The following is a 25389-nucleotide window of genomic DNA, read 5'->3' as shown; positions in this document are numbered from 1 at the left end:
CCCAGACCCTTTTACCTCTTTCCTCCTGCCTTCTCAGTACACTTGCATTAACTCCAGATCACTCTGTATTTTCAACCTCACTTTTTCCCGGATTCTTCCGATTGACATCGGACTATGTTCAAAATTCATTAAAGATAAGAAAGTGAAGATCCTTTTATCCACCACTATTAATGAGGAACAGGTTTGACTGCTATAAAGGCCCCAAATAATCGAATCCACTTAAAAAACTTAAACAAGATGGAAGTTTACTTATTTGTCACATAAGCTGGCAGGGCGGAACCTCAGGGGCAGTACTTCAGCTCCTTAGGGGTCCTCACTCTGCCATTCCTAGGGGTGGCCTTGTCTCCACAGTTCATGATAACTAGCACTGCTGTAAGCAGCATCGGGAAAGAGGGATGGGGAGATGGAGAGCCCTACCCCATGAGGGTATGACTTCCACTCACCTCCCGACAGGCCAGAATTTAGCAACATGGCCATGCTCAGCTGCAAGGAACGCTGGGGATCAGAGCCATTATTCTGGTACCCAGTTGACATCGTTTGGATATTTGTCCCTGCCCAAATCTCGTGTCGAAATGTAATCCCCAGTGCTGGAGGCGGGGCCTGGTGGGAGGTGTGTGGAGCATGGGACGGATCCCTCCTGAGTGGCTTGGATCATCTCCTTGGTAATAAGTGAGCTCACAGTTTAGTTCACACAAGATCTTTTCTTTATAAATGAGTGAACCAATGAAACCTCTTTTCTTTATAAATTACCCAGTCCCAAAGTGCTGGGATTACAGGCTTGAGCCACCGCGCCCGGCCTCACCCCCAGTTTTCAAATGAGTTGTCCACACTCATCATCTCTACTTCCTCTCTGTGTTTGTTTTCCACATAGATGAGAATTTGCAAAAGTGTTTTGAAGCAAGGGAGAATGTTTTTTCTCATGTCAGATGGGTAACGTGCTGACATATAACAATGTTTGAGGGAGGCACATCTCACTCATAAGCACGAAAACCCAGTCGTTACACGTAACTGCAAAAGGATCAGAGAGAATATTACACAACTTCATTCTGTGAAGGTGGAACTAAGGGTGGGTTGATCTGCTTAAGAAGACCTGGAAGGTGAGGTCCAGGGAGCTAAGTAAAGCCACGGAAGGAGACGTTGTTGTCCAGGAATGGGCTGAGTCAAGGAGACAAAACCAGGAGGCAACCCATGCTGGGGGCTGAGAGAATTGGATCTTGTGTGAAACTGAAGGAAGGAGGAGGGGACACACATGGTGGGAAGAGGGGATCAGACAAGGGTCAGGGAGGCAGATGGGAGGCAGTGAGGGTGCCTTTAAATTCCTGATCTCATGCTTTGTAAATGTGGTGATGGGGGTGCCTTTTCACGTGGTACCAACTGTGCTTTCCCAGAATGGGGTAGCTCCTTAAAGGAGACATACAGAGAAGGACGAATTTTTTTTTTTTTTTTTTTTTTTTGAGTCAGAGTCTTGCTGTGTCACCCAGGCTGGAATACAATGGCACGACCTCGGCTCACTGCAACCTACGCCTCCCGGGTTCAAGTGATTCTCCTCTCTCAGCCTCCCAAGTAGCTGGGATTACAGGCACCCACCACTGTACCCAGTTAATTTTTTTTTGTATTTTTAGTAGGGACAGGGTTTCACCATGTTGCCCAGGCTGGTCTTGAACTCCTGACCTCAAGTGATCCACCTGCCTTGGTCTCCCAAAGTGCTGGGATTACAGCTGTGAGCCACCTCACCCGGCCAACAAAATTCTTATGTGCATTGATTTTTCTCTACTTAGATCTGTTCATACTTATGGTGTTTATTAGGTAACCCATGCTTGGAGCATTGCAGATGAAACTTATGAAATCTTTGAAAACATAGCCTTTCATATCAATGCAAAGCACACATTAAGATAAATCTGGGGTCCAGGCGTGGTGGCTCACTCCTGTAATCCCAGCACTTTGGGAGGCCAAGGTGGGCGGATCACCTGAGGTCAGGAGATCAAGACCAGCCTGGCTAACAAGGTGAAACCCCGTTTTTACTAAAAATACAAAAAATTAGCCAGGTGTGGTGGTGCATGCCTGTAATACCAACTACTCAGGAGGCTGAGGCAGGAGAATTGCATGAACCCCAGAGGCGGAGGTTGTAGTGAGCCGAGATTGCACCATTACACTCCAGCTAGGGCAACAAGAGCAAAACTCCATCTCAAAAAAAAAAAAAAAAAAAAAAAAAAAAAAAAGAAGGAAAGAAAGAGAGAGAGAAATCTGGATAATTTCAGAGTCACACTGCCAGGGATCAAATCCTGACTTCTATACGAATTCGCTCTGTGGCTTTGGGCAAGTGACTTCACCCCTCTATTCTTAATTCATAAAGTGGAGATAATAAGAATACATCTAGTTCCAGTAAGGTTGTTGAAACTAACGTAAAACTCAATCCAAATGGGCTTTAACAGGAAAAGGGAAATTACAGGCTTACGTAATTCAAAAGATCTAATGGTAGCCTTCAAGTCTGGTTTGATCAAGGCTCCGGTTCAGTTTCTCTGAGATTTCCTTTGACTTTGATCATAGTAGCAAATTGGGTAGGAACGCAGATTTCCCTTTGCACAGCCTGCCATCTAGGAAAGGATGTTCACACCCAGAATTCCTGGCCGTGCTTCCAAGACTCAGTCTAGCTGGACTGGAATGGTGACCACCCACAGAACCTCACCGTGGGCAGGGTTGATGAGCTGAGCCTAGGGCCATACCCCACCCCTGGAGCCAGGTATGGAATTGGCTTCCCTGGAACCTGCTGGACTCCTTTCAGAAGTCAGAGGCTGCTGGGAAGAAGGAAGGGAAAATACAAGCACGGGAAGCAAGCTAGAGGAATTGTTACTGACCACAGGTTCTTAGGCGCCCATGCAATAGAAATCGACAGGAGGTCAAACAAGTTTCCCAGACAAGACTTCATGGGAGCTTGTGCTCCAACACAAGGAAACTAGCCCAGAAGCAAGAGTTCTTGGCTGGCCCCACTTAGGGGAGTGCCTTTCAGTGTCTTAAGGAGGGTGACATGCATAATTCATGAGGTGGGTGAGCTTCACTACATGTGTGGGGTGGAGTGCAGGGTATGCAGGCATGGTAAGGAATCATGCCAAGACATACTGTTGCATGAGCAGAAAACAGCAGATAAGCCCTCCCCTGGGCAGGGATTTTAGTATTATAATGAGGCAAGGGGCAAAGATCATTCTTCTGATCTTATGTGCATGCAGGCTGTGGGATTAACTCCCTTGAGTAAGATTTAGGGTGGATGCTGCTTATCTTAGTTTCTTCAAGGTTGCAAGGTCAGCAGGGATGCGCTGGAGTGATGGTGGTGCAAAGTCTGCTAATTGACAGGTGTGGGAGTTGGGGCCTCATCCCGGTGAGGGCCAAGTCCTGTCCCTATGCTGTGTCACAATCTGCTATATCCATGCACATTGTTTTGACCCAGCACTCCTCCCCCAGCAGTTATGGCCTTCTGGTGTCCTAAGTTAACCGTAAAGAAGCAAACATCGAGCTAGTTTGTCATGGGAAATTTTGACAGACTCAGAAAGAAAAAGGCATTCTAGGTCACAGCAATGCCATGTCTACACTCATTTCCAAGAGCCACATTGTAACCCACATGTGTATTGGTTGTGAAACTCTTAAACTCTTTCTCCAGGGCCAGAGTATGACTTCCGTGGGTCTCCATTTTTGCCTTCGTGGTCCCTTTCTTCTACAAAAAGTACTAAAAACTGTATTTTATTACTAAGTTGATACTGACAGAGTTCAAGACATAGTATCCACAAATATAGCACGCTGGCATTTGAGAAAACAGCAGAAGCAGGAAGGTCACTCCCACCTTCTCCGCACTGTCTCCCTGAAGAGGGCCTTAGAGAATTATCTGACCTTCCTCCGAAGAAAACCTTCATTCCAGAGGTGTCCTTCCTACACCCAAGGAAAGGAATGTCCTTTTCTCTGAAGACACAGGAACACAAAAAAGAATCTAAACAGGCCTTGCTAAATACTTTCCAGTTTAATATCATTAGATCATACTTTTTTATCCTCCAGTCATACTTCTGCATGGCTGTCTATAAAATACACAGTTTTTTCCTGTTTCTTTGGGCCTTCATTTCTGAGTGTTCCCATGTTACATAATTTTTTCTTTTTCTTTTTTCTTTCTTTTTTTTTTTTTTTTTTTTTTGAGAGAGAGACAGGGTCTCACTCTGTCACCCAGGTTGGAGTGCAGTGGCACAATCATAGCTCACTGCAGCCTCAACCTCCTTGGCTCAAGTGATCCTACAGCCTCAGCCTCCAAAGTAGCTGGGACTACAGGTGTGCACCACTGCACCTGGCCAACTTTTAAAATTTTTAGTAGAGACGAGGTCTGGCTATGTTACCTGACTGGCCTTGAACTCCTGGGCTCAAGTGATCCTCCTGCCTTGGCCTCCCAAAGTGCTGGGATTGCAGGCATAAGCCACTTTGCCCAGCCCACATAAAATTTGTATTAAATAAATTTGTGTGCTTTTCTCTTGTTAATCTGTCTTTTATTATAGGTGCCTCAGCCATGAACCTTGTGATGAGTGAGAAGCCTTTCTCCCCTACAGCATGTCTGTGTTAACATTATATATTAAAACATTGCCTTCTAGTTAAAAAAAAAAAATTGAAACATTTTCATGAGCCACTAGAAGTATCACGAGCTCTGGGCTCTGCTCCAGCTGTGCCCAATAGATGGTTCCGCCCTGCCTTTATTCCCAATGCACCACAAGAGAAAAGTTTCAATGTGCACCTTGCAGAGAATTTCATCTTCTTTATGTTACCCACGGCATTTTCTGAGCAGCTTTCCTAGAGCTCCGTCTGCCATCTTGCTTATGAAAACCCCAAGTTGTGTAACACTTACCTGACAGAATGGTAATCCAGATCTCCTTCAGGCTACAGGCAGATGGAGGCCTGCAGAGATGGCCGGAAAATAAGTAGCTGGAGTCCTAAAAGAGTGGAAAGGAAAGTGTTCTGTGCAGTGTTCAGGCACTGAAGCTGTCCTGTTAGTGAATGAGTAAAGAGGAAGAACCCTAAAATGATCCCAATGGCCTGCACACTTTCCTTCCTTCTGTTAAGTTTCTATAATCTTGAGTAGGTTCATCCTTTTATTAAAAAGTTTAATAAGCCAGGCATGGTGGCTCACGCCTGTAATCCCAGAACTTTGGGAGAAGGCGGGTGGATCCTTTGAGCCTAGGAGTTTCAGATCAGCCTGGGCAACAAAGTGAGACCCTCTTAAAAAAAAAAAAAAAAAAGAAGAAGAAGCCGGGCGCGGTGGCTCACGCCTGTAATCCCAGCACTTTGGGAGGCCGAGGCAGGCAGATCACGAGGTCAGGAGACCAAAACCATCCTGGCTAACATGGTGAAACCCCGTCTCAAAAAATTAGCCGGGCGTGGTGGCGGCGCCTGTAGTCCCAGCTACTCGGGAGGCTGAGGCAGGAGAATGGCGGGAACCCGGGAGGCGGAGCTTGCAGTGAGCCGAGATCGCGCCACTGCACTCCAGCCTGGGCGACAGAGCGAGACTCCGCCTCAAAAAAAAAAAAAAAAAAAAAAAAAAAAAAGAAACCCCGTCTCTACTAAAAATACCAAAAAAAAAAAAAATTGCCAGGCGAGGTGGCGGGCACCTGTAGTCCCAGCTACTTGGGAGGCTGAGGCAGGAAAATGGCGTGAACCCGGGAGGCAGAGTTTGCAGTGAGCCGAGATTGGGCCACTGCACTACAGCCTGGGTGACCAAGTGAGACTCTGTCTCAAAAAAAAAAAAAAAAAAAAAAAGTTTAACCAGCCTGGGCAGGCTAGGTTATGCTGTGGTAACAAATGACGCCAAACTCTCAGTGCTTAAAACCACAAAGATTTATTTCGCATCCATTCTACATGTCCTTCTTGGGGTGGCTAGGGGCTGGTCTCCATGTCCTCCTCACTCGGAGACCCTAGCGGATGGAGTGGTGCCATCTGGAACCAGGACAGCAGTAGTGGTAGGAAGAAGGAAAATGTGGCAAATTGCAAATTGGTGGGTGAGCCCGCCACTGGGAAGCGACCTGTGTCACTTCCACTCGCTTTTCTTTGGCCTCCAACACTGATTCAGAAGGCGGGGAATCAGACGATTCCACCATGCTTCCAGAGGGGCAGAATGAGAATACGCGATGGCCAGCCTCAATGATTGCTGCAATAATTTTCATCTTTTTTTTTCTTTATCCTTTCATTCTTACAAACCTTGCACATGGTGACCAATAGCTCCATTCTAGGGTGAAGGAAACAGCCTGAGTCTCTGATGTGGCTGGGGACAGGAAATGCACCCACCTGACAAGCTGCTGGTGACACCTGGTGGCAGCCCGGAAGCCCCAGACTCCTGAGGGAGGAGCGGTGTCCCTATTCTCCAGCCTCCAGGTGAGAGTTCCCAGCGCTGGCCGGGTCTGCTGGGCTGAGCAGGTATCTGGGGGAGAGGACTGAGGAGTATGAAGGCCAAGGTCTCCCTGGGAGGGAAGAGAAGCTTTCTCCAGAGACGTTCACAGGGCGTGGGATCTTTAGTAGTAAAAGGAATGCAACCTGGCTTCTTGCTCCCAGCAGGTGAAGCCAGACATATTGTGACGTGCGGCAATCTAAATGACAAAATACCTTATGGACACGGTTGGGAAGTACAGATATTGACATTACATCATGTCCATTACATAAACTAAGTGAAAAAAGGTAGATACAAAAATTAGACTACAACGGACAGTTTGAAAAGAACGGGGTGTGTGTGTGTGGAGCAGATGTGAATCAGTCCACAAACTATATGAGCAAGACGTATTTGATTCCTTTATTTCCTTTTAATCAATTTAGTCCTGCCTCTGAGCTCTCATTCATCCCGATGAAAATTTGTCCCCAGTTATTTTTAGGGTTTCCCACTGCCATGGTTGTGGTGGGGTCTCTCGTCCATAGCTGCAAAACACCGGCATTGTCCTGTGATTTTTGAGTCCACTGATACAGCCTTCTTCCACTCCACACAGTCCCCGGAAGCCCCGCATCTGGCTGGGGTACATGAATCAACCTTGGTGGGCCCGGAGACTCGATTCCTCAGAGGCACGCTCTGCAGATGTCACCCCTGAAGTCTTGCCACCCACCCCGCCCATTCTCACCTTTCCTTTCTCCCTTATTCCCTAACTCCCACGTGCCCCTCAGGACACATACTCTTGAATGAGTTTAAGTTTTTCGAGAGGAATTAGTACATCAGCCTTGCTGGAATAATCAAATAAGGGGATACCAGCAACATGGAAACCAGAAACTGGAAAATTCCCCCACTGGAACTCTTAGAAATGCTGAGCTTTCAAGAAATAAACAGGAAAAGGAAAAGAAGCCACCAGGTACCGAGTCCAGAGCTAAGACTTTATCCTGCTTAGGGATACAAGAAGCACTGGTGAGTAATGACACAGGTAGGCCAGGGGGTAAATCTTGAAAAACATTATTTCTAAAACTAATTTTGCATATATACAAATGAGATGGGACTAAAATACTGGATAACAATAATATGTAAGTTGGGAGAATAATGGCCTGGTTCAATATTTTAATGCCATTGAATCATTTAGGAGAGGAATAAAGACGTTAATTCACTTTATATTTCATAATATCAAATATGCATGTTCAAAACTTAGGATAATTATTAAAATAATAAACATTGGCTGGGTGTGGTGGCTCACGCCTGTAATCATAGCACTTTGGGAGGCCGAGGCAGGCAGATCACTCCAGGCCAGGAGTTCGAGACCAGCCTGGACAACATGGTGAAACCCTGACTCTACTAAAAACAAACAAACAAACAAAAAAAAAAAACTACAAAAATTAGCCAAGTGTGGTGATGCGTGCCCATAGTCCCAGCTACTCAGGAAGCTGAAGCACGAAAATTGCTTAAACCTAGGAAGCGGAGGTTGCAGTGAGCTGAGATCGCACCATTGCACTCCAGCCTGGGCAACAGAGCAAGTCTTTGTCTCAAAGTAATAATAATAATAATAAACATTGAGTGTACCTCTTCCACAGGGAAAGGAGCTTAAATAAAGCCGGATTTCCATCTGAAAAGGGAGATGGAGGGAAAATATGGGCAATAACATATGAAGTAAGAGTCAGAAAAAAATCTGTACATATAAATAGATGTATATGGAATCACCTCATAATGTTACAGTGGTTATTTATGGAGAGTGAGGTTGCAGGTGAGTTTTATTTTCGACCCCACCTCTGGTACTCACGACCTTTGTGTGGCATTCTCCCACACTGTAACAGGGCGAGTTTGGGTGACCTAAAGAATACAGCAGAAGTGAAGGTTTGTCACTCCCCACTGAAGCTATAAAGGGCTGTGGTTTCCGTCTTGGACACTGTCTCTCTTGCTTTTTCTCTCACATCATTTATTCTTAAGGGAAATTTTGTCCTGAGAAGTCCTATAGAGGGGCCCAGCCCTGGCCTCCTGCCAACAGCCACATGAGTGAGCTTAGAACCAGATCCTAGCAGACCATTGGTGCCATCCATCTGTAGTCCCAGCTAGTTGGGAGGCTGAGGCTAGAGGATTACTTGAGCCCAAGAGTTCAAGGCAGCCGTGAGCTATGATCACAATGCTGAAAAAGCAGCAGATCCTGCAATCTGCCAAGCCTTCACATGAGAATAGCCCTGACAACATCTGGTCTGCAACCTCCTGACAGTCCCTGAGTCAGAACGACCGGGCATATTTCAGACGAAACCATAAAAGGGGAAGGAAAGAAAGAACCACCCGGCTGAGCTGCTCTCAGTGATTGTGAGATAACAGATGTTTGATATTTTAAGCTGCTAGGTTTTGGAGATAACCTGTTACATAGCAACAAATAACCAACACAGTATTTTCCCCGCAATTTTCAACTTCTATATAATGTACATACATTGCCTTACAACCAGAAAAAAATGTTTTAAAGATCAAGTAAATCCTTCATTCCAGTGTGATACAGGACAACCTGTTAAGTTGTCTAATTATCATCACTGCTTTGCACATCTGTACCCACTGAAGTCCATGTGGTAAGACACCAGCTACACACCAGGGAGGCCTGAAGAGGGTTTGGTCTTAACTTGGTTTTGCCAGAGACCTTGGTGTTGCAAAACATCCCATAAAAAGGGATGATTCTTTTCATGTGTTGCAGGTCTTGCAAATGTAGCTAAAAATTAGTTAATTCCCTCAGGAAATTGGATAACTTTTAAACTTGGTTAACTGCCTCAAATGTCATATAAAATAATAAATACCATATGACTATTACCAATAGCTACACTTTGTTTATAGAGGATTTTCTTTTTCCTTTTTTTTTTTTTTTTTTTTTTTTATTTTTAGAGACAAGGTCTCCTTCTGTCACCCAGGCTGGAGTGCAGTGGTGCAATCATGGCTCACTGCAACCTCAACCTCCCCAGCTCAAATGATCCTCCCAGCTCAGCTTTTTGGGCACCTAGAACTACAGGCACGTGCCACCACACCCAGCTTGGATTTCACAAAATTGGAAACATTTTACTTTTGAAGGTCAGTGGGCCTAGAACAAAATGTGGCATGGTAAGAGAATGCTGTCCTTGAACCTGAAGCCTTCCCTCTGCCAGGAACAGCTCTGTGGCTCTGCAACAAGTCACTTTGCCTCTCTGGTCAGTTTCCTCAGATGTAAAACAGTAGTGTTGAATATACTATCTCTAAGGACTCCAAAAATTTGTTACCCTATAATCTTGCTTTAACCTACCATGGTATTTTGGCTCTTGAATGACAAGCCTGAGCCCCCACTCATGATGGACGTTGCACGATCCAGTATGGAGGACACTACATGCATGTGGCTATTTAAATTCAAATTAACTTAAATGAACTAAAATTAAAATTTATTTCTCTGTTGCAGTAGCCACGATTCAGGTGCCCCATAGCACCTGCAGCCTGTGACAATGTATAACACAGTGCAGAGTTAGAGCACTTCCACTATCACAGAAAGTTCTACTGGACAGCTGCTCTAGGGCCTCACCTCTCCAAGTGTGGTCCACGAACCAGCAGCACCACATTATCTGGGAGCCCTTAGAAATAAAAGTAGACTCTCAGGTCGGGCACAGTGTCTCATGTCTGTAATCCCAGCACTTTGGGAGGCTGAGGCAGGTGGATCACCTGAGGTCAAGAGTTCAAGACCAGCCTGGTCAACATGGTGAAACCCGTCTCTACTAAAAATACAAAAATTAGCCAGTCGTGGTGGCAGGTGCCTGTAGTCTCAGCTACTTGGGAGACTGAGGCAGGAGAATCGCCTGAATTCAGGAGGCAGTGAGCTGAGACTGTGCCATTGCACTCCAGCCAGGGCAACAAGAGTGAAACTCTGTCAAAAAGAAAGAAGAAAGAAAGAAAGAGAAAGAAAGAAAGAAAGAAAGAAAGAAAGAAAGAAAGAAAGAAAGAAAAGAAAGAAAGAAAGAAAAGAAAGAAAGAAAGAAAGAAAGAAAGAAAGAAAGAAAAAGAAAGAAAGAAAGAAAGAAAGAAAGAAAGAGAAGAGAGAAAGAAAGAAAGAAAAAGAAAGAAAGAAAGAAAGAAAGAAAGAAAGAAAGAAAGAAAGAAAGAAAGAAAGAAAAAGAAAGAAAGAAAGAAAAAAGAAAGAAAGAAGGAAAGAAAGAAAGAAGAAAGAAAGAAAGAAAGAAAGAAAGAAAGAAAGAAAGAAAGAAAGAAAGAAAGAAAGAAAGAAAGAAAGAAAGAAAGAGAGAAAGAAAAGAGAAATGTAGACTCACAGGCCCTACCCCAGCTCAGCTGAATCAGAATCTGGATTTTAACAAGATCCCCAGTGCCTCCTGCAGGTGTGAGTTTGAAAAGCCCTGCTATAGGCAATGTTCTCCACTGAGCAGGTGACTGGAAGGACAGAGTGGTGGTTAGAGGTGTGTCCTCGGCTGGATGCAGTGGTTCATGCCTGCAATCCCAGCACTTTGGGAGGCAGAGGATGGAGGATCACTCGAGCCCAGGAGTTCGAGACCAACCTGGGCAACATGGGAGACCTCGTCTTTACAAAAAAAAATAAACAAAATTAGCTGGGCATGGTAGTGCATGCCTGTGGTCCCAGCTATTTGGGAGGCAGGAGGATTGCTTGAGTCTGGGAGGTCAAGGATGCAGTAAGCCAAGATCATGCCACTGCACTCCAGCCTGGGCAACAGAGTAAGACCCTGTCTCAAAAAAAAAAAAAAAAAAATATGTGGCCTCTGTGGCCACACTCTGTGGATGTGTAGCCCGGCTATCTCTTAGCTGTGCAACCTTAGGCAAATGTCTTAACCCTTCTGGGCCCCAGTTTCCTTATTCGGAAAATAGTATCCATCTCATGGGAAACTCTGAGGCCATAACAATATAAAACAATTATCACAGTGCCTCTCTAACACACAGTAAGTGCTCTTTAAATGACAGTTTTGTTATTTTGGGGTTCTGTGAGGTTTCAGGTTTCTGCCAGCCCCAAGCCTTGAGATCCAATGCAGACAACAGGCCAAGAGCGGCTCTTCTTTCTGCCACAGGGTGGCGCTGTGTCACAACGTCCTTTCCTCTCCCGCAGACTTCGAGCTGGCTCCCCGGCAGGAAACCAGAATTTGAGATTTCCGCCGTCTCTGTTTCCGATTACTAAGCACGACCGGGCAGCCTGGACACCGATCCAAGTATTCATCTGGCAGATAATAGGAAAACAGGCCTCAGCTTTGTATCCAGTTGGAATACGAAAGTAAGGGTCGAACCAAGAGTTCAATAAGGACTGTGTGAAAGTGGTCGTGGAAGCCAGAGACTCCTGATGGAGGGCTGGGGGCAGGGACGTTTCGGATTTTCTAGATCAGCTGTGCAAAGACTTGTGTTCCTTGTCCCACATGTGCAAACTACAGCCCTTTGCTGGCCAAGCATATGGGTGTATGTAGGGGGGTGTGTATGGGAGGTGTGGGTGTGAGACGGAGAGAGAGAGGATTTTTAATTTTTTGAAACACAGTCTCACTCTGTTGCTCAGGCTGGAGTGCGGTGGTGCAATCACAGCTCACTGCAGCCTCAACCTCCCTGGCTCAAGCAATCTTCCCATCTTAGCCTCCTGAGTAACGGGCCAAAGGCGTATGCCACCATGCCCGGCTAATTTTTTATTTTGGGTAGAGATGGGAGTCTCCCTAAACTCCTGGGCTCAAGGGATCCTCCTATCTCAGTCTCCCAAAGTGCTGGGATTACAGGTATGACCCACTGTGCCTGGCTGGGATTTTTTAAAGGAGTCAATTTCTAAAGTTTCTCAAACTCGAGCCTACATCATTGTCACCTGGGGGGCTTGATTGCTGGGCCCTAGTCTCAGTATTTTCAATTCAGTGGGAGGTCTGGCCTGAATAATTTGCATTCCAAACAAGTTCCCAGGTAATGCTGAGGCTTCTGATCCAGGGACCGCCCTTAACTACGCTAAACTGAAAAGCTCACCTGGACCAAATTAGATACTCCTAGTTCAAGAGAAGGACATGGCTCCAGAGGAAATTCCTTTAACCCCCCACCCATGGTGACACCCTCAGCACTCTCAGGAACCTCTTAAGGCCCCCTTGGGCCATGTCAGGGGACTTGTCAGCCCAAAACCCCATGTGGACAGGAAAGGTGGCTGCAGGGCCAGGAGCCAGGTCATTCCCGAGTTATACTCCCCCCTTCCCTCCAGGCTCTTAATTCATAACTCTTGCTCTGTCCTGAGAAGGTTGATTAAGACCCTCAAAACCCTGCTTAGTCCCACTTTTGGCACCAAACCTGCAGAGAGCACCCTTTTTGCCTGATGCCACCAGTCCAAAGCAGAGTCATTTCCCCTAGAAATAGGAGGAAACAGCAGAGGTCTGGATGATTCTGATGGGGGCATTGGACATTTCAGAGGGAGGGTAGACAACTCAGATGGGACCCCCACTGGTTGATATGGGCTGATTGGAACACTCATGACCAGAGAGAGAGTCCTGGGAGCGAGCCTTGGTCCTCCTCTGAGTTCCTCAGATACCAGGGCCTCTGCATGTATGGCACTGATCACATACTGCCTGGTCATGAGTCGTGAGCTTTGCCATTCTTTCAAAAAGAGTATGTGACCCACTCAGGATGTGCCAGGCTCAGCACCAAGCTTGAATGGGAGCCTACATCCTCACAATGGGGAAAACATGCAGATGTCGAAGCACATCTCACATATGTGTAGTGGGCCTGTGTATGCAGCTGCCAGGCTCTGGGCCATCTTTGAGTTCCCCTAAAACCTGGTTTTAGGTCCAAGGTTTAGGTCCAAGCAGTGCATTGAGGCCCATTGGTGGGCCATGAGATGAGTAAGGGAGGCCAGAAGCTAATGTTTTAAGTCTAAATAGTTTTAAGGAATAGCTATCTTTTTAAGGTTGAGATGAAGATGAAATAAATTTGATAAAAGTAAGATGAGTTGCTTTAGAGAACAATAATAGGCTATAGGGTCAGTGCTTATCTGAAGTTTGGGAAACACTGGCCCACAGAATTCACACATGCAAAAGTGTGGGTGAGTAACAGACTTCACTGGAGACTTCATGGTAGAAATTGAGGAGGGGTCTTCATGTAGCACAGCCCCCATCCCACACAGCCACAGGATCCCACAGGAGTCATTTTCGTTCTTCCCAAGTCCATTCATGGCCACACAGTCACTGGATCTTTCTGTGTTTTTGTTTTGAGACAGGGTCTTACTTGTTGCCCAGGCTGGAGTGTAGTCATGCTGTCTCGGCTCACTACAGCCTTAACTTCCCTGGGCTCAGGTGATCCTCCCACCTCAGCCTCCCAAGTAGCTGAGAACACAGGCATGCACCACCATGCCTGGCTAATTTTTTGTATAGACGGGGTTTTGCCATGTTGCCCAGGCTGGTCTCAAACTCTTGAGCTCAAGCCATCCTCCCCGCTCAGCCTCCCAAAGTGCTGAGATTACAGGTGTGAGCCACTGTGCCCAGCCCACTGGGTCTTTTCTTCTCTTTTTTTTTTTTTTTTTTTTTTTTTTGAGACAGAGTCTTGCTCTGTTGCCCAGGCTAGAGTGCAGTGGCACAATCTCAGCTCACTGCAAGCTCCAACTCCCGGGTTAAAGAGATTCTCCTGATTCTCCTGCCTCAGCCTCCCAAGCAGCTGGGACTACAGGTGCCTGCCACCACGACCGGCTAATTTTTTGTATTTTTAGTAGAGACGGGGTTTCACTGTATTAGCCAGGATGGTCTCGATTTGACCTCATGATCCGCCCACCTTGGCTTCCGAAAGTGCTTGGATTACAGGCATGAGCCACCGCGCCCCACCTGGGTCTTTTTTTTTGTCTGTGTTTCTGCCACTTGGGTCCAGATTCCTGGCTCCAAACAAGGGCCAGACCCTACATCACCAACTTCAGTTCTTTCCCTTTATTATGAAGAAGATTCAGCTGTCTCCCAAATTCCACCCCAAACTCTGGAACTGGGGAAAGCTTATCCATTTTTTTAAAAATGCTTTATTAATGAAGATAGTAATGCAAAATGGTGCAACTACTTTGAAAACCGTTACGCAGTTTCTTAAAATGATAAACATACACCCACTGATAACTCAGCCATTCTACTCCTAGGTATTTACTGTATTCACCCAAGATGATATATGCCCACAGAAAGACTTGTACAATGATGTTCATAACAGCTTTCTTAGCAATGGCTGAAAACTGAAAACAACCCAAATGTCCACCAGCAAGTGAATGGATAAACAAATTGAGCTGTTTCTAGTCGATGAAATACTCTCAGAAATTAAAAAGGAATGAACTATTGGTAATTCAATGATATGGATGAATTGCAGAACAACTACACTGAGTGAAAGCAGCAAGACAAAAGGAATACATACTATATTATTCCATTCAGATAGCATTCTAGAAAGTGGGCCAGGTGTGGTGGCGTGCACCTGTGGCCCCAGCTACTTGAGAGGCCAAAGTAGGAGAATCACTTGAGCCCAGGAGGCAGAGGCTGCGGTAAGCCGAGATCGTGCCACTGCACTCCAGCCTGGGTGACAGAGGGAGACTCTGTCTCTGAAAAAATACGAAATAAAAATAAAGGAAAAAGTGTAAGGGCCCTTTCCACAGACACAGCACAGCCTTAATCCTGCTCCGCAGAGCCGACTACTGTTAGCAATTTACTGAGCAACCTCTCAGGTTATTTCTTATGAATACACATGAATTTATAGAGATTTTATTTTTACAGAAACAGGATTATACCGTACATATGGTTCTGCAACTGCTTTTTTATGAAATGATGTGAGGGCCTTGGAGAAATAAAGTTTAACTCCAATATACACTTTGACATGATTATGCTCTCCCCTTGCCACAGGCCTTGGGAGAAATTAGACTAAGCCAAATCAGGTAGCCACTCTTGAGAAAAGTGTACAGCTAGGCTGGACGTGGTGGCTTACACCTGTAATCCCAGCACCTTGGGAGGCTGAGGCAGGAGGATCACTTGAGCCCAGGAGTTCAAGACCATCCTGGGCAATAGAGTGAGATTCCATCTCTCGCTAAAGAATTAAAATTACTAAAAATTTAAAAATTAGTTTTAATTTTTTAAATTAAAATTACTAAAAATTAATTTTAAAAATTTTACTAAAATTAAAAATTACTACTAAAAATTAAAAAATTAGCCAGGTATGGTGGTGAGCACCTGTGGTCCCAGCTACTCAGGAGGCTGAGGTGGGAGGATCACTGAGTCCAGGTGTTCAGGGCTGCACTGAGCCATGTTCATGCCGCTGTACTCCAACTTGGGTGACAGAAAAAGACCTTGTCTTAAAAAAAAAAAAAATATATATATATATATATATATATATATGAAAGAAAAATGCATAGCTAAATACTGACTCCAGGATCACTGACTCCAAGAGTTCAAGGCTGCACTGAGCCATATTCATGCCACTGCACTCCAACCTAGCTGACAGAGAAAGACCCTGTCTCAAAAAATAAATACAAAAAAGAAAAGAAAAATGCATAGCTAAATACCCATCTCCTGTTTCATTAGATTCTCCCTAGGGACGCTAGTGGATCTGCTGCAGAGAGGGAGACACAAACCTCCCCCTGGACTTGGGGCTGTGGGAATGTCTTTGGGAAAGCCGTCAGCAGGGGCTGACTGTGGTCGGGGTGAGCAGAGCCGATGCCAATTTTGCAAGGTGAGAAAGTAAGTTTTTATTAACACAGGAGAATGTTTCAAGTCTGTTCTCTGGAAACCTAAGATGTACTTACTGTGCCTTCACACAGAGTCTAGGTCATGTTCTTGTTATCCTTGGGAGTTGGTGGTGTGGTGTGGACAGGGACCGGGCTCTGAAGGGCGGCAAAATGGGTTGGAATCCCAGCTCTCACCCTTGCCAGCTGGGTGACCTCGGGCACGTCACATGACCTTCCCCATTGGCTTCCACTGGCTTGTGGAGGTTCATGCTGTAGTCGTATGTGCGGTGCCTGGTAATTCGTAGCCACCAGCAGCCCCTAGGAAGCTAATTTTACTGGTCTCCTATTATCATTACTTCCTATTGAGGTCATTGACCTCAGGTCTAAGAAAGATTAGATCCCTCTCTTGGTGGCTTCCTTGAGTGACTACTAAACAGGTTTTGCCAACAGCCTTCCCCTCCCGCAAAGGCAACTGGTGCCCCCTCTCAACTCTTTCCAGGTCAGCAGCAGCAAATAGCTAAAACTTGCTGTGAAATCTTGGCTCGCATGGCCCGTATTGATTTTGTTCTCGAAGCCTTTCAAGTAGCCGCTCCCCTGTGATCTCCCTGCAATGCCCTTACAAAACCCAGCAGCTTCCCCAGACAGCTACTGGAGATACATGTGCTTCTGGAAAGCAACCGGGACCCCTGGGCCACTAGAACCAGTCCTGTCTTTATCTCGAAGCCCCAAGGTCTGAGAGCTCAGCATGTTTACCAGGTCATTTAGTGGCTACCCAGGTAATGGGTGAGGAGCATGGGCAGGAGGCTCCTGCCTCATCACCTTCCTCTCAACCATCCACTCACAGATATTGATCACGTCCTGCTACATGCAAGGGAACCACACACAATGCTCCCAGGACCTTTGACGTCCCAGTGCTACTTGTTGGCTAGGGTAGTGGTAAACAAAGGAAAGGCAACCTTAGCTGAGTCCCTGCCTCCATTCTTGCCAAAATTTAAACCAGGTCAATTCTTCCGGCCTAGTGCACCCTTTAACTTTGTTGCTGAACTGTTTGCTAGTCCTGGTGGCTCAGCGAGGACTGGGGAAGGTAGGTGGCCTGGCTGAGACCCTGCAGCTCAGTTCCTGCCACTGACTCAGCACTAGCCAGGTGTGTGGCCTTCAGACAACTCACTTACCTCTCAGTGCTGTTTTCACATATCATTTTCTAAGTTTTGTGGAAATAAGACCACAGGCCAAAATGTCACACTAAACTAACAGAGAAATATCTTCCGGAAGTTTCTGCAGCAGCCCACACACTAGTGGTGATGGTGAGTGGATGCTCCCTTGTAAACCAGGTGCTTGTGAGGTAAGAGCTGCCTATGTCTAGAGGGGTTTTTTGTTTTTTGTGAGACAGGGTCCCTCTGTCGCCCAGGCTGGAGTGCAGTAGCACAATCTTAGCTCACTGCAACCTCTGCCTCCTGGGTTCAAACGATTCTCCCGCCTCAGCCTCCTGAGTAGCTGGGATAACAGGCAAGTGCCACCACACCCAGCCAATTTTTGTGTTTTTAGTAGATACAGAGTTTCACCATATTGGTCAGGCTGGTCTCTAACTCCCGACCTCAGGTTATCTGCCCGCCTTGGCCTCCCAAAGTGCTGGGATTACAGGTGTGAGCCACCATGCCTGGCCTCTAGAAGGGATCTAACACAGATAGTTGGAACAAAAAGGTATTTCCATCCTCCAAGGACCCGTCTAGACATGAAGGCCAACTATGAGAGGAGATACTCAGAAGAGATGGGTCATCCTGGGGGTCAGACCCATGGGTGGGGATGGGGAAGAAGAGGTGACAATTCTTAGTAACCTACATACAACTGCTGCTGGCTGAGTCAGGCAGAAAAGGAACTTAGTGAGAGGATACTGGGTGGCCACACAATGGTGGGAAGACAGAACTGTGTCTGCAAAATGGGGAAGAAGGAGGGAGGTCATGGGACCAGAGCCCACGTCACACCCCTGGAGGTAGCTTGTTATGGTATCACGGGGTCTGGATGAGGTGACTGCCCCTGTTGGCTGCTGTTAAAGTAGATCACCACCAACCTGAAGTCTGAGGTGAGTGCCTCCAACCAGCCAAGCCCCAACCACAAGGGAAGCTTTGAGAGAGTGTGCCTTACCTCAGCAGGAGTCTTTGCCTACCACAAAGTGGACTTTGCCTCTGACCATGTTGAATGGGGTGGTCCCAAACTCAGGAATTGGGGTCAAGGCTGGGTGGCCAAAAATTCAACAAACGTCCCAGAGTGGAAGGCCAACTGATCAGTCTCCAAAACTGTGCTTACTGATGAGAAGTGGAAGCTATTCATGGGGCAACTGGGGGCTCCAACCCACAGTAACAGGTCTCCAGGAGGCAGCAACAGGGGGTCTCAGAGGAAGCCTCATCTCATGACTCTCCATTGGGAACAGTGTTGGCAATGTCTGAAGACATTCTGGGTTGTCACATCTTGGGGGAGGGGTGCTACTGGCATCCAGTGGGTAGAGGCCAATGGTGCTGCTAAACATTCTGCAATGCCCGGGATTGCCACATGATCCCAATGAATAATTATCCCACTAAAATGTCACCAGTGCTGAGGCTGAGAATCCCTGATTTATTCAGAGGTCCTCACAGGTCAGCTCATCAGGCTTGTCTGCAGAGAGGACAACAGCCTGGACATGCGGCCTGAATTTTTGGGGAGACCCATTCTTGTAGCAGGCACAGGAGAAATGAACTGTGTTTGGAAAGGGCAAGGCAGGAACCCCATCCTAAGTGCCCCGAGCTTCTGGGCAGGTTATGATGACTGAGATTCAGAAACAAGAACTGCATAGATATTTGCTTACAACCTGAACTAGCATTCAAGATGCTGGAACAGGCAGATACTAGGGATGCAGCACGAAGGCCCAAGAGTCTGTGGTTGGCTGGGACCAGAGATGGAATGCTGTGGTGGTATGGTTTGACTCTGTGTCCCCACCCAAATCTCATCTCGAATTGCAATCCCCACGTGTTGTGGGCGGGGCCTAGTGGGAGTCCGCCCCCATGATTCAATAACCAGTCTCAAGTAGTTCTTCATAGCAGTGCAAGAATAAACTAATACAGAAAATTGGAACTGGGAGTCAGGCACTGCTATAGAAATACCTGAAAATGAGGAAGTGACTTTGGAATTGGGTAACAGACAAAGGTTGGAACAGTTTGGAGGGTTCAGGAGACAGGAAGATGTGGGAAAGTTTGAAACTTCCTAGAAACTTGTTGAGTGGTTTTGACCAAAATGCTGATAGTGATATGGACAACAAAGTCCAGGCTGAGGTGATCTCAGATGGAGATGAGAAATTTACTGGGAACTGGAATAAAGGTCACTCTTACTATGCTTTAGCAAAGAGACTGGTGGCATTTTGCCCCTACCCTAGAGATCTGTGGCACTTTCAGTTTGGAAGTGATGATTTATGATATCTGGTGCAACAAATTCCTAAGCAGTAAAGCATTCAAGATGTGACCTGGCTGCTTCTAAAAGTGTATGCTCATATGCATAGAGAAAGAGATGGTTTGAAATTGAAACTTACATTTAAAAGTGAAGCAGAGCATAAAAGTTTGGAAAATTTGCAGCCTGACCATACAGTAGAAAAGAAAAATTTCATTTTCTGGGGAGAAATTCAAGCCAGCTACAGAAATTTGCATAAGATGAGCCAAATTAATTGCCAAGACAATGGGGAAAATGTCGCCAGGGCATGTCAGAGACTTCACAGCAGCCCCTTGTATCACAGGCCCAGAGGCCTAGGAGGAAAAAATGGTTTCACGGGCCAGGCCCAGGGCCCAGCTGCTCTGTGCACCTTTGGTACATGGCACATGGAAGCCCACCTCTTACATCAGCATGGCCTGGATGTGAGACATGGAGTCAAAGAAGATTATTTTGGAGCTTTAAGATTTAATCAGCTGGGCACAGTGGCCCACACCTCTAATCCCAGCATTTTGGGAGTCCAAAATGGTGGATCACTTGAGCTCACAAGTTCGAGACCAGCCTGGGCAGCATGGCAAAACCCTGTCTCTATTAAAAAAAAAAAAATTAGCTGGGTGTGGTGGTGTGTACCTGTGGTCCAAGCTACTTGGGAGGCTGAGGTAGGAGAATGGCTTGAGCCCTGGAGGTGGAGGCTGTGAGCCAAGATTGTGCCACTGTACCCCAGCATAGGTGATGGAGCCAGACCTTGTCTTGCAAAAAAAAAAAAGAAGATTTAATGACTGTCCTGATGGGTTTCAAAGTTGCATGGGGCCTACAGCCCCTTTGTTTTGGTCAATTTCTCCCATTTGGAAGGGGCACATTTACCCAATGCCTGTACCCCTCTTTTATCTTGGAAGTAGCTAACTTGTTTTTTATTTTACAGTCTCATAGGCGGATAGGACTGGCCTTGTCTCTGATGAGACTTTGGACTTGGACTTTTGAGTTAATGCTGGAATGAGTTAAGACTTTGGGTTAATGAGTTAAGACTGTTAGGAAGGCCTGGTTGGTTTTGAAATGTGAGAAGGATATGAGATTTGGGAGGGGCCAGGGGCAGAATGATGTGGTTTAACTCTGTGTCCCCACCCAAATCTCACGTTGAATTGTAACCCCCAGTGTTGGGGGAAAGAACTGGTGGGAGGTGATTGAATCATAGGGGCAGTTTCCCCCTTGCTGTTCTTGTGATGGTGTGTGAGTTCTCATGAGATCTGATGGTTTAAAAATGCATGGCACTACCCTTCGTGCTCACTCTCTCTCTCTCCCTCTCTCTCCTGCTCTGCCATGGTAAGATGTACCTACTTCCCTTTCACCTTCCACCATGATTGTAAATTTCCTGAGGCCTTCCAGCCATGCTTCCTGTCAAACCTGTGGAACTGTGAGTTGATAAACCTCTTTTCTTCATAAATTACCCAGCCTCAGGTAGTTCTTTATGGCAGTGTGAGAATGGACTAATACATGTGGCTTCAGCTCTGGGGAGGAGAGGCAAAAGGGGTGAGGAGCCAGGAACTGCTGGTTTCCAGTCAGACCTTAAGGCTAACCACAGTTTAGTCCTTGGGTCCAGCCTCCTCAGTTGGGTTGTCATCTCCTTAGTCACATGATAGTGGGTGGGACAAGGGGACAGACAAATCAAGATCTCAAGGGAGGCAGAAATTTGTATAACTGGGAAGCAAGACAAATGTCCTACTTGTTTTCATAATGCAATGGGCTGAAATTAAAGCTTTGCACAATATTCTTGGTTGGTGGGGTTTTTTTTTTTTTAATTTTCATAGAGATGAGGTCTCACTATGTTGCCCAGGCTGGTCTCGAATTCCTGGGCTCAAGCAATCCTCCTGCCTTGACCTCCCAAAACTCTGGAATTATAGGCATGAGCCACCCCAACCAGCCCAGGATATTGTTTAAAAAGTATCAACAAGCCTGATATAAACGATGTATCCAAGTTCTGTCTGATTTCCATAGACCCCCCAGATGGTGCTAATTTTCCATGTTGGTAAAATGCTTTAACTTTTGCAAAACACTTTCAGGGCTCTTAGCATCTCAGCAACCTTGTGAGGTGGCTATTAACAATCCCATTTGACAGGCAAGGAAACTGAGGCTTGAAAAGTCCAGGCAGCTCACCCACAGCCACAGTGCTAGCTAGTGCCTTAACTCTTCCGTGCCTTTCTTCTTCTATAGGAAACATTTATGTCAGTTCCAAGGGGCATTTGAAAACTCCTGACCCCAAGTGATCCACCAACCTCAGTCTCCCAAAGTGCTGGGATTACAGGCGTGAGCCACCACGCCTGGCCTCTGTATACATTCCTTTCCCGCCACTACCCCCCAGAAACAGGGTCTTGCTCTGTTGCCCAGGGTCTGGATACAGTGGCACAATCATAGCTCACTGCAGCCTCACACTCCTGAGCCGCCACACCTGGCTATTTCTTATATTTAGTTATTTGTTATAGTTATTCCACTTGTCTGATCACCCTACGCCTTCTGGCTTTTAGGTTTTTAATTCTTTAGGGAAATCTGGTACTATTTCCTAGTGAAACACTCCATACATCTTAGGGGATTCTAGCCCAAGATTAGGAAGGAAAAATGGTAGATAGGGGATTGCTGCTGGAGAAAAGTCTTACTGACAGCAGCAAGAAATGACAGTTATTAGTCTGACAGTGAGAGAGGCACTGTGACCTGGGCGCTTTTCCTTTTTTGCTGCTTTACATTGTGGTGAGCCTGCTGTCTTCTTCTTGGCTGCCATCTCCCACTTGGGTTTGGCACAATTTCCCCTTTGGGAAAAACAATGTCTTAGCAGCCGTCTACTTACAATTTCGCTCACATGGTCAGGAGCTCATTGGAGGCTGCTGTTCTCTGGGAAATGCCCTCTTCAGCAGGCTTGATGAACGTGGGGAGAAAGCCTCAGGAATTGGCTTCCCTTTAAGGAATATGGACTGTCCTTCTCTTTTACTAACTTGGTGCTAATTGCCATTGTGAACCTTTGCTTGTTTCATTTTATTATCTTTTTGAGATATATTTCTTTTTAGTCCCAGGCTTATAGTTAAACAAATGTGTAATTATTGTTTGGAATTCTTAATAATCCACTCAACCCTGCTCAAGAGGCAAATATTTTAGCACTGGAAAATATTTATATGTGTCTTCATGGTTTCTTATTCTGGATGCAACTATAAAATAATAAACCACAACAAATATCTTCCAAAAAGCAATTATACATGTATTCATATCAGATCCCTTTAAGCTATTTCACTAGTCTGGAGGTGTCTAAGCGTTATGGTGGCATGCATTTCCTATCCAAGTCACCTGGGTTCCCTTTTTGCAGCTAACATTTCTAAGAGCTGAGACTCTTAATCTGCAAAAGTCAGTTTGTAATAGCTTTCTTGAAGCACAACTGGCATACAACAAACTACATATATTTGAGTATGCAATTCAACATGTTTTGACATATTTATATGCCAGTGAAACCATCACCACAATCAAGATAACGTATCTATCACCCCAGAAAGTTTTCTCAAGCCGATTTGTAATTTCTCACTCCTGCCCTTTTTCACCTTCCCCTCCTTGCTTCCCAGGCAATAACTGAACTGCCTACTGTCACCATAAATGAGTTTGCATTTTCTAGAATTTTGTATAAATGAAATTAAGCCGTATGTCCTATTTTTCCTGGCTTAATTCACTTAGTATAACTGTGTGATTCATCCATGTTGTGTTGTATCGATAGTTCATTCCTTTTTGTTATTGAGGACTATGTCCACTGTATGAATACAATGCAATTTGTTTATCCTTCCATGTCCCTGTTAAGGGACAGTTGGCTTGTTTCCAGCTTGGGGGCCATTATAGATAATGCTGCTGTGAAAATTTGTGTACAAATCTTTGTGTGGACCTATGCTTTCTCGTCTTTTGGGTAAATACCTAGGAGTGGAATAGTTGGATCTTATGGTAGGTGTTTATCTAGCATATTAAGAAAGTGCCAAAAAATGAAAAAGAAAAAAGAAACAGTAAACTGTTTTTCAAATGGTTTCCATTCCCACTAGCAGTGTATGAGAGTTTTAGTTTCTTCACATTCTTGCCAAAATTTGGGATGATCAGTCTTTTTAACCTTAGACATTGTAATATACGCATAGTGGTATGTTGTGGTTTTAATTTGCATTTCCCTTATGACTAATGATATTGAGCATCATCTTTGGTGAAATGTTGAATTAAATCTTAACAAAAGTAAAATTTTGCACAGTTCGGTGTCCTGTGTATTTGTCAAACATCACAATGCTATGACCTGCTATGGCCTGACACACTGATTTAACCCCTCTAAGCGTGCATTCAAAATCCTAGCGTCAGTAAAAGCCAACATTTATGAGGTGCTTATTACCTGCCATTGCCTCTGCTTAGCATTTTATGCATACTAACTTAGTTATTCCTTACGACATCTCACTTTTTGGGTGAGAAAACAGAGACCCAAAGAGATGAAGCAACTTGCCCCAAATCACACAGCTAGTTCAGTGGTAGAGCTGGGGCTCAAAGTTGTGTGGGAAGTGAGAGAGAAGAATATAAGGAAGCATTGGTCTGCAGTTGAGAATTCATCTGCGGTTTTTCTACATCCTTTGTGCAGAAGGTAGATAGATCGTGGAATTTATCTGGAGTACAGAATTTTGCCAAGTGCAGAGCACCACAGGGTATGATATCGACCAAGTTATTTGAAGTGACTGATTAGGTGATCTTGACTAGCTAGAGAAGGAAGACAGAAGAAAGAAAGAGGAGCAATGGAGGGATCAGAGGGCTCCAGGAAGTTGGAGGGCCATGACAGTCAAGAGAGTGCTGTAAACATGGATGATTTTGGCTAAAGTGAGATGTAGGAACTTGGGAATTAATAGGTGACAGGGCTTCTAGTACTGATGGGGTTCAGGCACAAGGAGGTTGGATGCTGGCAATCAGGAAATGGAGGGCAGTATCACTAAATGGCTTGAGTCCCAAAGAGATAGTCATTTATTTTAATTTTTTTCTAGAGAAAAACAGTTTAGATGCATTCAGACTATTTTCTATTTTTTCATTCACATGTTATTTTTTAATGGAATGAAATCTATCAATATCTTCCTTTATGGTTTGGGTGATGTTTCAGGGTGATCAGTCATCCCCGTTTGCATAGAACTGTTCGGTTTTAGCACTGAAAGTCCCACATCCTGGGAAACTCCTCAGTCCCGGGCAAATGAGAACAGTTGGTCACCCTAGAAGCCATGGACTCTCTTGCTTCAAAAATTACCAATAGTCTCACAACCAGTTCTCTCCTTTCGTTTTCATCGGTCCTCTCTTGCTGAATTATTATCCAAAATACAAAAGAACAAACTCACAGACTGGTAGGAACCTACATCTTCAATCCTAACCCCCGTTACCTGCTTCAGGTATCCAACACTCTAACCAAGTGGGCTTAATTAAAATGTGATTCCCCAAACACCCCCACCCCAGGTGTCTCAGTCACTCTGTGTTGTTATAAATGACTATACACTGGGTGGCTTAGACAACAGATTTATTTCTCACTGTTCTGGAGGCCGGGAAGTCTGATATCAGGGTGCCGGCATGGTCGGCTCTGGTCAGGGACCTCTTCCTGGTTTGCAGATGACCATTTTCTTGTTGTGTCCTCACATGGCAGTGAGGATAGAAAGCAAGCTCTATCCTGTCTTTTCATTAAGACACTAATCCTGTTCATGAGGGATTCACCCTCATGGCCTAATTACCTTCCAAAGGCCACACCACCTAATGCCATCACACCGGTGACTGGGCTTCAACAAGTCAATTAGGGGGAAGGGGGAGGCACAAGCGTCCAGTCCAT

General features: G+C 45.5%; 1 long non-coding RNA gene and 1 other non-coding gene across 3 annotated transcripts in view; both read right to left on the bottom strand.

Annotated features, from left to right (window-relative positions):
* Positions 1–796: 796 nt before the first annotated feature.
* Positions 797–25389, bottom strand: part of LOC126934223 (uncharacterized) — an 83328-nt gene continuing 58735 nt past the window's right edge. The window contains exon 7 of one of the 2 annotated variants that reach the window (XR_007718878.1): positions 797–4955. This is a non-coding gene — a long non-coding RNA (uncharacterized LOC126934223). Of the gene's footprint in view, positions 4956–10755; positions 11631–25389 lie in introns of those variants that run through there. The other variant, XR_007718877.1, reaches the window with a different exon arrangement.
* LOC126934573 (small nucleolar RNA U13) lies at positions 921–1020 on the bottom strand. The gene has a single exon (XR_007719035.1). It is a non-coding gene; the product is annotated as a small nucleolar RNA U13 (small nucleolar RNA).

This window comes from Macaca thibetana, chromosome 13 (genome assembly GCF_024542745.1).
Source record: "Macaca thibetana thibetana isolate TM-01 chromosome 13, ASM2454274v1, whole genome shotgun sequence".
In the NCBI taxonomy this organism is placed as follows: domain Eukaryota; kingdom Metazoa; phylum Chordata; class Mammalia; order Primates; family Cercopithecidae; genus Macaca; species Macaca thibetana.
Note: the sequence above shows the minus strand (reverse complement) of the source record. Positions and strands in the feature narration are given on the sequence as shown.